Raw genomic sequence first — 12,722 nt, 5'->3', positions numbered from 1 at the left:
ACACCTCACAGTATATCTTCCTTGTCATCATTACTGCACTTTGTACATGCTTTACTCATTACACAGCTCAAGCCTTAAAAATGGTTTCTAACAGCTACTGAATATCGAACAGCCCTACAGAAGCAATGCAGACCAACGATGTTTTTGTATAACGGCTGTTCGCTTTATCGCTTTATGCCGAAGCAGATAAAAATTTAATACCTTGTTGCAGATTATAACCTAGTAATCCTCTTAGACTTCGATTTTATCATTCATGTCTTTGAAGCAATGGCAGTTGTTTATCTAAACGTTTCCTTAGGACAGTTATGCCTTGAAGTCTAATGTGTCGTTAATTGCACAATTAAACTAAAACATTGGTTAATAGTTACACTTATTGTTGCCATGCTACTCATTGTTTATATCAATTCAAAATACGAGGCTGATTTACATTTGGTCTGAAACCAAGAGTTCTGAAGGCTGCTGGTAAACAAGTGGCTTAATCAACGGCCAGTTAGAGTCTGCTACTCAAATGACCCCGAACTGATTTGACGTTTTAAGTCTGTGGAAAACTAACCCACTTTTCGAGGAAAAAAGGCACACTTTTTTAGCACATTGCATCCTCATTATATAAATCATTCTCCTCTTGTTTTGGTTTTCACTATATTCTTTCTTGCATTCAAGTATTAGAAATTATATCAGTTAAGTAGAACTAAGTCATTAACACGCTGCTTGCTGAAAAATAGTTCCCCCTACGTAACAATCCACATGAAATCTTATGCCTTACTAGTAAAATCTAGTTCTTTCCCGTGTACTTTTGCGGAATTTTCAACAATAGTCTTTGATATGAGTTCCTTAGGAATTTTTGTTGTTTATACCAATACAAGCAAAAAGGTCATCGACATAAAGATGCGCACAATGTCCTCTTGAGATATAATTATGTTTGAAGTTGAGTATAATTGCCTTTATAATCATTGTTTAAAGTAAACTTATAATTGCTTTAAGTAGATCGGAGAAGTAAAGGGAATTTAAAAGCTCAATTGCAATAGGTAATTCATATTGGAATCTCAAAAATGGTTTCAATTATTCATAATTCAGAAATGTTGAATTATTAGCAGGGGGTCATACAAGTTCGCTATAATTATTTGAACACCTTGTTTGCTATGGTCTAAAGCAGATCGTGGCATTTTCTATATATTGTCTGCAGTTTTAAGAATGCAGATAATAACATGTGGTCGGTTAAGAAGAATGTAGCTCAACTGAAACTAACGTAATAGTTATTGGGGCCTACTTTTGAGCAGTGCTACTTCAAATCTTTGATTAGAAATATCATACCTTGCCTGCAAGTTAAGAAAAACATTACGCATTTTGACTCTTGTTAAATAGGCTTTATGAGTCTTTTAGCGATTTAGCTGTAATTTTCGGGATTGTGCTAGAGTAGAACCCTTTCTCTATCAACTACGAAGATCTATAGACAGAGGCTGCCCTTTTAACTGAATGGGGGTAAACCTGCCACAATAGTCGAGATTCTAGCTGGGATTTTTCGGTCTGGTGAAATACGTAGCTTGAAGGTTAATCACGATGCCAGTCTACAGACGATAAATGAATGCATTTGCGTGAAATATGAATACATTAAAGTATTATAAAAATTTATAGAAGTAAGAATCTTCAAGACTGTTTCAATCTATACATAGGATTTCTATTTTGAAAAAGGGTTGAAATATTGCAGAAAAGGAAGACAGAACTTGAAGTGAGAGGAGTTTTCAAATTGTATTAATCATCACAATGTTTAATGAAATGAAAAAGTGTCTTGCGCCTGGTTGGAGCTTGGGTAGTCAAGAAAGTGATTGATTTCATACATGAGACTTTAAAAAACATTTTTCAAGTTTTTAAAGTGCGAGAAGCCGCTAGATCGTACTGGACCTAGCAAGTCGGGCTGTATACCATGTAGCAACTGTCCTGCTTCTATTTCAGTAGAACCATTTTTAACTTTTTTTAACTGCAGATATTCCTCGAAATTTATCGAAATTCATCGAAATTTAAATGAAATTCAGTTCATCGAGATTAAAATTATCTTTAAACGGATATTAAACTGTTTAATGAACAATTTTTATCGTATATGGCTACGAAGTTTACCATTGTATTCATAACTTTATTATCTTAATATTAGTAGAAGGAAATCATTAACTTCATGCAGTTTTTACCCAGCTGCTGAGAATGGGCTTTTAGGTAGGGTAATTTAATGATTTTTAGATCGACATGTCTTTCTTCCTTTAAGATGTTAAAGGAAATCCCCAGATCTGTATATTCAGCTATACATATTTCAATTTCAAGTAGAAAAGCTGCAAAATCTGTGCTTGTTTAATGATTGTTTCGAAAATCTAAGCCAATCAGAATGAGCCAAAAGTGTTGAAAATACACCAGTTGTTTATCAAAATCCAATTAATTTATTGATGATGTGGTTGATGAGCCCTGTAATACGTCTATTGCATAGGGTCATATACTTATTATTACCAACAGGAATTTGATCACTAAATCTTGTTTTGTAAGAAATAACTGATTTAAAAGCTAAGGTTATAAGAACGAAGAATTGAAAGCGGATAAGACCGCAGTAATGCAGTGGTCAACTCCTTCTGTGATGTGGTATGCACCCCCGGTCAGGCTTGATTTGCTCAAAAATTATGTAAGCAGATAAGGTTGTAAATATATCTGCAGAGATAGCGGCAGAAACAAAGCTATACGTGGATTTGTTCGTTCCTTAACCTCTTATATCATGTTTTCTTACAGGAACTTGACGAGCTTCCCAAGCCGTAATGTGAGTTCGGATTGTTAAAAAGCAGATTGTCTCACCAAATAAGAATGAAGGTGTCAATTATATGAGCTGCGGTAGGTGTTCCTTCGTTTCTTTTCAAAGTGAATATATTTCAGACATCTGCCAAAGTTTTATTCTAATATTCCTGTCCTTATCGGGTCATCGTGATTGATTTTTATGTTGATGACTTTGTCAAACATTGATCAAATGTGACTTTGCCTTTCCTGTGCACCTGGAGCTAAATCTTGATGATAATACGCTATTTAGCTTTACCTGCTTGCCCGAAAAGCCAATTCTGCCATAAGGTAAATGTTGCAAAAATATTACCCTCCACCAACCAGTGTTCATCAAATTTAGAGGAAATGCATAACTGATCCTGCCGAGAACTAAGTGAGAGAATGCAGCTTTTCATTAGCATCTATTTTGCCTCAATCTAAAATTCGGCATCATTTCGATATCTAAAAACTTTGCTGTATGCTAAGTGTCTCAACTTCTCTATAACTCAGTTGGTTTTTGTAGATGAGATGTCGAAAAGAATATTTTCCACTAGTGTTAGCTTTGTTGTCAGACATATGAAGTTGTTGCCATAGATTGGCACGTGATTTTTGTTGATCCAACTAGAACTTGATGTCAATTTGTCGTTGGTTTGTGAATCTAGATCTTGCTGTATTTTTTAAAAATATATGTCAGTTCTCTCATAATCAAAGCAGTGTTTCAAAATGCCTCTTAGAATACGAATCCCTTTAGCTGACCTTCATATGAGCCATTTTTGCAATTATCTATGCAACGTGTAATGCTTAATTGCATTGCGTTATTAATTCTCAGCGTAATTCTCAGCGTAAGTCCTCATTATGTAAAATTCAGAAAAATTAGATCATTTACCGAGTTTTATGATCTTTGAGAGAATTTGATTCATGGAAAGTGCATCATAAGGTATTATAAGGTAGTCTGTCATATATTTCTAATGCACAATAGTTCTACTGCTTAATCTATTAAACTCTATAGAATCAAATCTATGAATATTCTCAAGATTTTTCAAAAATCTCGACAGATCAATCTTGAAAATTGCAAGTTATCACTCATGTCCCTAGCCAAAAATAGTTTTTTCCTGATTTACGTGACTGAATATTCACCATCTCAACCATTCATGCCGCTCTGAAGTTTAGAAAACAGGAAAGTAAAGACACAAGTTTCCACGCGTAGTATAGCGGCTAAAAGCTGTTTTGCAGGCTGACATCAAATATTATATAATGTAGCAAGTAATAGGAAATATCTATGGAGGAAGAACAAGGCCAAGAAATAAGATAGCGGCTTCTTTAAATGGTAATCCCTGGTGTAGAAAATTGGCCTAGGGTTATATGAAAGACAGTTCGCTGAATATGAAGGAGTAATGCCAAAATTATGTGAAATTCAAGCTGGATAACGTTAATAGAGAAAAGAGAAAGTGAAAAGGGGAAAATTAGGGAAGCTGTAACGATTTGAAGGTAAGTATGTATCGAAATCGTATACCTTTCAAGCTACTTTCCTGTTCTGCTGTAAGATTGTGTGTAGTAAACCATAAGTTTCTGTATAAAACAATAATTGAACCATTAGAAAACCGTATTTTGCTATTTTTTGTTTCAAAAAAAATGCAGAACGAAAACTAAATGTAAATAACATTACTTAGTTTGAAGACTGCGTAATGGGAAACAGTACAGATCAGAGTTCACAAAGCTTCACTGAAGGAGCCACCAATCAAACTTCAATCTGCTTAGAACGTCTTTCAGTTTAAAGTTTCAGTATTTTGTCAGAATATAGTGTAACTCATTGCCTAGCTAGCACGCTTTTGTGAAATTGAATTAGGCGCGTTGGAAACATTTCATCTTGTTTAAAACAACTATATTAAAAACACATTGCAAGTTGAACAAACGTAAGGTTTTCAGCCTACGCCGTAAAACTTGAAAATCACCGAAGTTACGTAGAACTTACGCAAAATATCTTAAGATTTGACAGGTATGATATCGCAAGCTATTCAAGTTAAATTGATTTGCAGAAGAGTGAGTAAAGAGCATGAAGACAATCAATTGTAGTTTTTGAGAACTCTTCAACTGCGTTGTTAGCTGTTTGAAAAACGCATTATTGTGGTTTTGAGTAAAGTAAACTGGTAAAGATTTCTTCTTTAAAACTGCTTAAGGAAGAGCAGTCGAAGGTCAGAGTTTTATAATTGGATTGGATGGTCTGTAAAGTCGCTTTTTCAAGTGTGACAAGCGAAGATAAGAGTGAACAGGTGAAGTAAATGTGGTAGTTTAGAATGCAAGAAAAAGTTTAGCGAAAAGATTTTAAAGGAAGATCAAAAATTTAACGTAGATTCAAATTGGGTTAATGGGTTTAAACGTTAGAAAACCAACCATGTTTAAATTTGAAAAACGCCAAAAGAAGGCTTAGTTAAAGTATTAGATGTTTAGTGTTAAAGTGCCGGAATTTTTAATGAGAAAAGTATGTTTAAGATCGCGTATCGGATATTCATTCGTTGGAAACCGTGATGCTCATTGGATAGATAGAACTGTCAATACTGGGAAACCGTTCTAATTTAACCGGATGTTTCGGCCCCATGGCACACATTAAGTGCCAAAAATATTGCTGGGATTTATTTTCGGTCAAGCAGAGCAAAGCTATTAATATATACCCAATACATATCAATTTTAAGTTTCTGGTTCTTCTTTGTCATCAACAAAAAGGATATGCAACTCATCTTCACTTTCTGCTCGTGCTCCTTCTACATCCAAGAAATTTTAGTTCTCTATGGGTTGTGCTGATGCTGCTACTGGCACTGCATCCTTTCTCTCAATTATTACCTTTTTAACGCTGTAGCCGTTTCAGTTCGGACGCCTCAAATTTTAACTCACAAGCGATCAGAATTTCAAATCCCCCCGTTGCGATTGGCAATCGAAAATGTTGCCAACTGTAAACTCTTATAATCAATTTCCTCCATGGGTTATTAAAATGAAATCAAAAAGACCTCGTCTAAGAAATAGTTTATAAAATGCTTGCCAGTTCCATCTATTGGGCTGACACCACCCTTCATTGTCCGTTTTGTTTGTTGTTTATCCACCAAAAACCGCTTAATAAAGTGGGGAGATAAGCCGAGGGCAAAAAATTTGATCAAGAGAAATATCGATGAAGCATTAACTTGATTCACATATGTCACAAATTTCGCAGATGTATCTTTCTTATAGAACAATGTGCTTACTTATTAGATCCTATTTAGATATTTAGTTACCAAAAGTGTTTTAATTGCACTTTATGAGGTGGGAAGAGGTACTCTTGAAAAGTACCCGATAGAACTCTCCCTAGACTAAAAATTTGGTAGGGTATCTTTTTCCCAGTATCCTCTCTGTTCCAGGTGTTTATCAAAGTGTTACCATCTGCGACTTTCAAAGCTTCCACGCATTCACAGGACATCGGCATAAATAGAAACTTTTTCGGCAGTCCTGCAACGGTTATGGAGCAAATCATCGACAATGAGGAATTTCTGATCCGATTGATATTCTTGTTCAAAAGAGAGTTATCTTCAAAACGCTTCATAAAAAGAAATGTATTTTCGGATACAAAAATCGTATCCGATGCTGCGTAAAAGTTCTGCTCTAAGCACCAGCCTCAATTTAAAAACCTTTGTGCAACGGTTTGAAAAACGAGACAAGATTGAGATTATGGAAAACGTTTGAACTCCTGGTAAAAAAAATGAACAGTGTAAAATAGCTGGTATCTGTTAAGCAATATGTGCTATTAAATTTTACCCTCTTATTTTAGGCACTATATTTATTATGAACTCACCTTTGTTACTAACCGATTGATCATTGCCACAATTTGAAATTGTGACTTTTGTTTTCTTGTTTTCGAGAATGAAATTTCTAAGTTTTCCAGGTTAAATCAGTCAAGTAAATAATACCATTCAATCTTTTCATATCAACTATGTTTTTTTCTGTAATAGGTTCAAAGCTACTATCTCTAACGTAGAGCAAAGAAATGATAGAGCTACTCATAGTCAAATTTTCTTATTTGAAGCTCCAGGAGTTGGTGTGACGTCACCTTTTAAAGCATTTTCATTGTAACTTGGGGAACAAAAGAGATATTTTGAATCACATTGACTATTATTTATCACAACTGTCTAATTTCTGTTCTCAATTTTAGACTTTGGAAACTTTCATGTAAAATATGGGCTAATCGATAAACTAACAGTGTTTAACGGCTACGTTAAGGCTCAGCAAGAAAAGAAACGAGATAAACATACTTCTCGTAAAAAACAAACTTCACGTGATATGTTACAAGTCATTCAAAAGTTGGAACGATCGGCTGTGGTGTTGACTTGTTAATGCCCACGGCAACGTTTATTCTATTTTTTCGATCTATATCATTATTCTATTTCAATAAACAGGTTAGTTTACATGTAGATTTGCTATTCAAGAAACTTATTCGACCATATATAGCTCAAAGTTTCATTCGACCAGAAAGAGAGGCCAAGTCTTTGCCAGCACTCTTCTCTTCCGGGCAGGGTCGAAAGGTTTCGTAGGCCTTGGTGCAAAACCGAATGACAGGTTCCCTTGCGAGAGAAGCAAGCAGAGAATATTTGCGACCATGCCCTTCAGATAAGCTAAAAATGCATTCCAGAATATTTTTTGCAGTCATTTCCTGCAATCATTTAAAACGTTAACTATTGCTAGGCATATTCATAATTTTTTGAGGCGCCCTAGACCTTGAGGCCCTAGGGCAATTTGTTTCCTTGCCCTCTCTCTCTCAGCGGCCCTGCTTCCAGGTATATCTAATATGTTCTGTGGTTGTTTTGATGTCGTGGCTTGACAATGGTATTGCTTAAACGGAGAAAATAACATGCTTTCAGAGTTGATTGAAGGCCCATCTTTTTATAAATACGATTTGCTATCATCATTGTAATCACATATGCTCAAAGTAATTAATAATTGTTTTGTTATTATTTAATGAATGTTTTCGTTTTAAGAAAATTGGTATTATATTTTGGTTTTAATATATTTAGTAAATTTCTGATAAATCATTGAAGGATCTTAGGTTTGTCTATTCAATCAAACTGTCATTGGATACTTAAGCTGATATATGTTCAAAATTGTCTATCTGTTGGATAATGGAATAGAATCATTAAGTTGTCATGATATTTCTTTTTTTCACTAATCTATGGCTCTGTAATAGTTTATGACTGTAGTAAATTAATTTTTTTCTTCTTGTAATTCAACGTTGTAATAGTGTACTTAATCGCTGTTTTTGAGATGCCTCTAAGCATAATGGACTTACATAGATCTCGTATGCATAAAATATTTTACTTAGTTTGGGACTGTGTTGAATTGTAAGTTAGTTGTTGGAATGTTGTGTTACAGCTGAGTCGAAGTATTAACAGTATTTTATGTTCGCATCCTGTTATATCGCGTCCTCCTGTAGTAAATATTACAAACATTGAGACTGCAGTCAGTAGGTAATATCAGTCAGTAGTCAGCACTATTACAGTAGAATACACGATACAATGGCTTTCCATGTGTAGCTGAACCTGCTTGAACAAAGAAGATCAATTTATTTTTTTTGAGGTAAAGAGGTTTTAAGATCATTTATAGATTGGTGTTTAGACAAACTGAATTTTCCTCGAAAAAAGTTTACTGTTGAGTATGCATTACTTTAGAGTTAACAGAATTGTACTACCATTATCCATTAGGCTTTTAAGAAAAGAACGTGTTTTGTTTAAGATCACTTTATGTTTTAGGTTGTTTCTTATTTCGATCCCAAACTCTATAGCTTCGTAATTGAAAAAGTGTATTACTTCATCATACTATCATCTTGCTCTTTTTAGTGACACTTTGTCTCTTTAAGTATTCCTATACCAACTGCGTATTCTTGCTTTTAGTTCAAGAAAGCCAGCACATCTGTGTTGTTCTCCTTTCCCTCTTCCCTATGCGTAAGAATCAAGATACGTTCTTCACCTTACTGCCAATCTGCTCGTTCTGGTGACGTATTTCTCTACAAACAAACTTTGTGTGGTGATGGTGAAGAATGGATGATAGTTTAAGAAGTGAGCCGCAAATGTTCTGTTGTAGCCCCAAATCTTCTGTCTTGCAAATTTTGCATTGATCCTGATTTCAATCTGCTTTCCGTCTGCATCGTCCACTCCCCAAGATTAACTTAGACACACAGAATGTCATGGAAACAATAGGAAAATTTATGAAAGATATCTCGAGAGATTACATGTTGAATTTGATACTCAAATCTGAACATCTTTCGAAGAGTTTAAGTGCTGATTTTTAAATTGAACAATGAGCGAGGCAATGGGATTTCAAAATGAAAGACTCTTAGAGAAAGATTGCAGCGATCTATCGCTAATCCAGAACGTTATCGACCCTAATCGGTACAAATTGTTACAGATAAACCTCTGATGTGTACACCAGAGATGAGGGTCTTTGTCTGCTAAACAATTAGGAAGTGATGCATCGAGCGATGTGTTGAAATTGAACTCCACAGGATAATAAGTCAAATAGAAAATATTTCTTTTATTTTCAATTAGGCTTTAGAACCAACTCTCCACCTGATTTACAAATGCAAACACGGTCCTTTTCAAAGTATTGAAAAGCTGGCAAAGGTAATGAAGGGATCATAGCAAATGTAAATTTTGTCTGCATTCATAGAATTCGTTTAATTGCAAGGTAGACGGAGGAAATGAATAATACCAAGCTTTGACTGAAACGAAGGCCTGAGATAGACTTAGTATTTGCTGTGTTCTCGATCGGTCATTTTCAGTTGACTAAAATTTAATATTTCCTTTGATGTTGATCTTTGTATATTTGAATTTGCACATGAAAGGTCCGTCATACACGGCAGTCTTTGCATATTCATTAGAAGAAAAATCGTCCATAATTTTTTCAATGCAAGGCGAATCAAGTTTCAGTATGTTTATTATTTTTTTATTTATGTGAGAAAAAGCTGAAGTAAAGTTATATGTGGTATTTGCTCAAAAGTTTACAGTCCTGTACGATATTTTATTATGATTATCTTTCAACGAGATTTATACAACTTGTGATTTCCTGCAACATCAAATTTGGATTAACATCTGCAATAAAAATGTGCATAAGGTTGATAAGCTGACTTGCCTTTGCTTCTTGCCTTACCAGCAAATAAACCTGTCCAATAGCAAGATTGGAGATTACATAAGAAAGTTTTGTCAAAAACACATCTGTCTATGCATTCAATTGTTTTTGAGCTAAATTAATAGTCACGAAAAGTAAACTTAGCTTTATGTAGTAGGCCTTTCAAGCATCAACATAACTAATTTTCGTGTTTTGTTTTTCTTTTCTGATATAATTCATAACAACATATTTTCTATATTTTGGATTTTTTGCGCATATTTTCTATAATTTCGATCTGAGCTTCAATTTAAGTTTTTAACTTTGCAATTTTCATCTGCTACCCTTTGATGTAACTAATTTTGATGGCCTCCGTTTTTGTTGATCTTCTTTTCTGCTTGGTGCCCCAACATATATCTCTAGCGTTCATGTCAGTGCTTTATGCGAGATGTGAATTTGTTTATTGACCAGCCTATTCAACAAATTTTCCGGTTAGGGATGTGTTTTCCGGTATTAAACCTAAAATAATTCAAATAGGAACTACAAAAACTGGTTTTCTCCTTCATCGACAGTTAAAATGCCTCGGTAACGTCCGTGGAAAAAGTTTTGTGAATATTTGTGCAGAAAAGGACTCTTGTTTTGTTACTCTGAGTGTTTTTGATTAACTATGATATCTTTAAACAGATATGTTGCAGAAAGTTAGTTCATGAAATTCCCGATTTTCTAGAAAGGGACTCCTTGTATCATCGCTTTTACGTAATAGTTATCCAGTTCGCCTGTGTTGTGCACAGTAAACTAGACTGTGTTGTGTACAGAAAAGGATTTTTGTCCAACATTACCAGACCAGAGGCAGTCGTATTTTGTGTAAAGAGGGTTTTTTTATTTTGTATTGACAAACTTAAAGTTTACTATTATGAAATTGTGGACGTTTATCTTGCCCTCAATTACGGAATCCTAGCGCACACGATTAATGATTATTGTTTTTGCCTCAGCTCTAATAACTTCAAATTATCTTAGTCGGATCTCTATTTCTATGAAAATTTGAAATTCGAAATCATTTGGTTACATTAAGCCAAAAAAACAGTGAAACTAAATTAATATCTTGACCACCTATGTGTCCGTGGGGTACGTGAGGATTCTCATTCTTACGAATAAGAAAATGAAAGACTTTCTGAAAATGATTTTGTTACAAAATTTACTCAACACCCTTGAAATATGCCTACCTTAGGGTTTTCTTTTCGAAAAATTTATTTCGACATAAAGTTAGTGGTCGGGTCTTTTCCAAAATGAAACCGCAAAATCATATGAAAACTGGTTAGCAGACGAATCTTTCCCCGGGTATCGCAGACATGTACCAAACTTTTGGCACCATGTTGGTACATAATTCGTTGACATTTCTGTACAGCCAAGTCTCTATACACCCAGTCATCTATCCTTTTAAACCGTCTTTTTTGTCATAAACTTTATAAACAGCTTTCCGAATTTTTCTTTTGATTCAAATAGTTTGTACTGTTTTTTGTCTTCAATTACAATTTAATGATTTTTCCTTCTCTTTTTCATTTGAATATCTGTGGGCCGCAGTTTTTTTCATTGGGAAACCTGCATTTAAAGGAACTTTACCTTTCATGCTGTTTCTTTAAACATTTTATAATAATCAGGCTTTTTTTCTCTACATTTTATTATTATTTTTACTCTGAATTCGTGTGCTGTTTAAAGTTTTATGTAATTAACAAAAGGGGAATCCAAAGCGTTTTGGTTGTATAAGGAAAATTTTAAAATATTTAGAAATCTCTTTTTCTTCAATTTTCATCTAAATATCTATGTATTTTAGGCGCCATTAAACGCATTTTATTTTCATTTTCATCGTGTTGATGATACGATTAGGATTTTGATGTTTATAAATCATTTGTAAATGCTTATTAAAAACAATCTTTCACTCATGCAGTGCCGAAAACAGCATTTTTCTATTAATTCTCGGGCATGAATGCCTTGCTTCAAGATTGTTATAGCAAGCTCATGTTTATTGTATTCTTCGATTAATTAAAGATTCATATATTTATGTTGTATCGTGCTGTAAAAGGAATTCGTAGACATGAAGTAATGTGGTTGCTCGTAAGAATCTTCGGCGCGTTGAATGAAAAAATTGTGTTTTACAACACTGGTCAGGCGAATTCCTTTGAACTCAAAAGAATTTTTGCCGAAACAGAATTTCTAAGCTTACTTGAGAACGATTCGGTGCGACTTTGTATGCAGTACCAATAATTCTTAATTTCTGAGCAGGTTGGCAAAAGATGCATCGAAAAACCATCTCTTCTATGACTCACTCTTGAGGTATTGGGATTATTGAAAACAGGAGAATTTCTTGGTATGTTCGCCTCTTAACTCCTTGTTTTTGCCTTGCAGTTAGGAGAATCAGCAGTTCTTCAGTTTAGTAGTACTCTGCAGGTAACGAATGATCAGTGCGATAGTTAGATGGCATGTCAAACTAAACCTCGACAAATAACTGTATAAGGATATTATTTAAGCTTACTTTGGTCGTCTGGGTACCCGACCCAAGATTATGGATTAAATAAAAATTTCAAAGTCCAACAGTAATTATAAGTATTTGCTAGTTAAAATTTTTTCAACAGTTTTTCTAAAAGTACGATGTAAATTTCAAAAGATTTGGACGATAATAAAATATTTGATTCGGCACTGGGTGTGATAATGTCAAGAGAGCGACAAGTTTGAGGGCAATATTGCCTTTATGACGTAATGCGACTCTTGTTTTGATGCTATCTGGACCATTTTTGATGCAATATTTCTGTGTTAAGAACAGGTGT

General features: G+C 34.4%; 1 protein-coding gene across 7 annotated transcripts in view; it reads left to right on the top strand.

Annotated features, from left to right (window-relative positions):
• Positions 1-12,722, top strand: part of LOC135681616 (uncharacterized) — a 128,265-nt gene that overhangs the window by 21,102 nt on the left and 94,441 nt on the right. For 4 of the 7 annotated variants that reach the window (XR_010515627.2, XM_065196170.2, XM_065196171.2 and 1 more), the window contains 2 exons: positions 2,764-2,862; positions 12,181-12,265. The gene's annotated coding sequence lies outside the window, so the exon portion shown is untranslated. The remainder of the gene's footprint in view (positions 1-2,763; positions 2,863-12,180; positions 12,266-12,722) is intronic. The other 3 variants (XM_065196176.2, XM_065196175.2, XM_065196173.2) reach the window with 1 other exon arrangement.

The sequence above is a fragment of the Rhopilema esculentum genome, chromosome 12 (genome assembly GCF_057945365.1).
Source record: "Rhopilema esculentum isolate cy_ngs chromosome 12, ASM5794536v1, whole genome shotgun sequence".
In the NCBI taxonomy this organism is placed as follows: Eukaryota; Metazoa; Cnidaria; class Scyphozoa; order Rhizostomeae; family Rhizostomatidae; genus Rhopilema; species Rhopilema esculentum.
The sequence above is the reverse complement of the archived record's forward strand: the minus strand, read 5'-3'. Positions and strand labels throughout refer to the sequence as shown.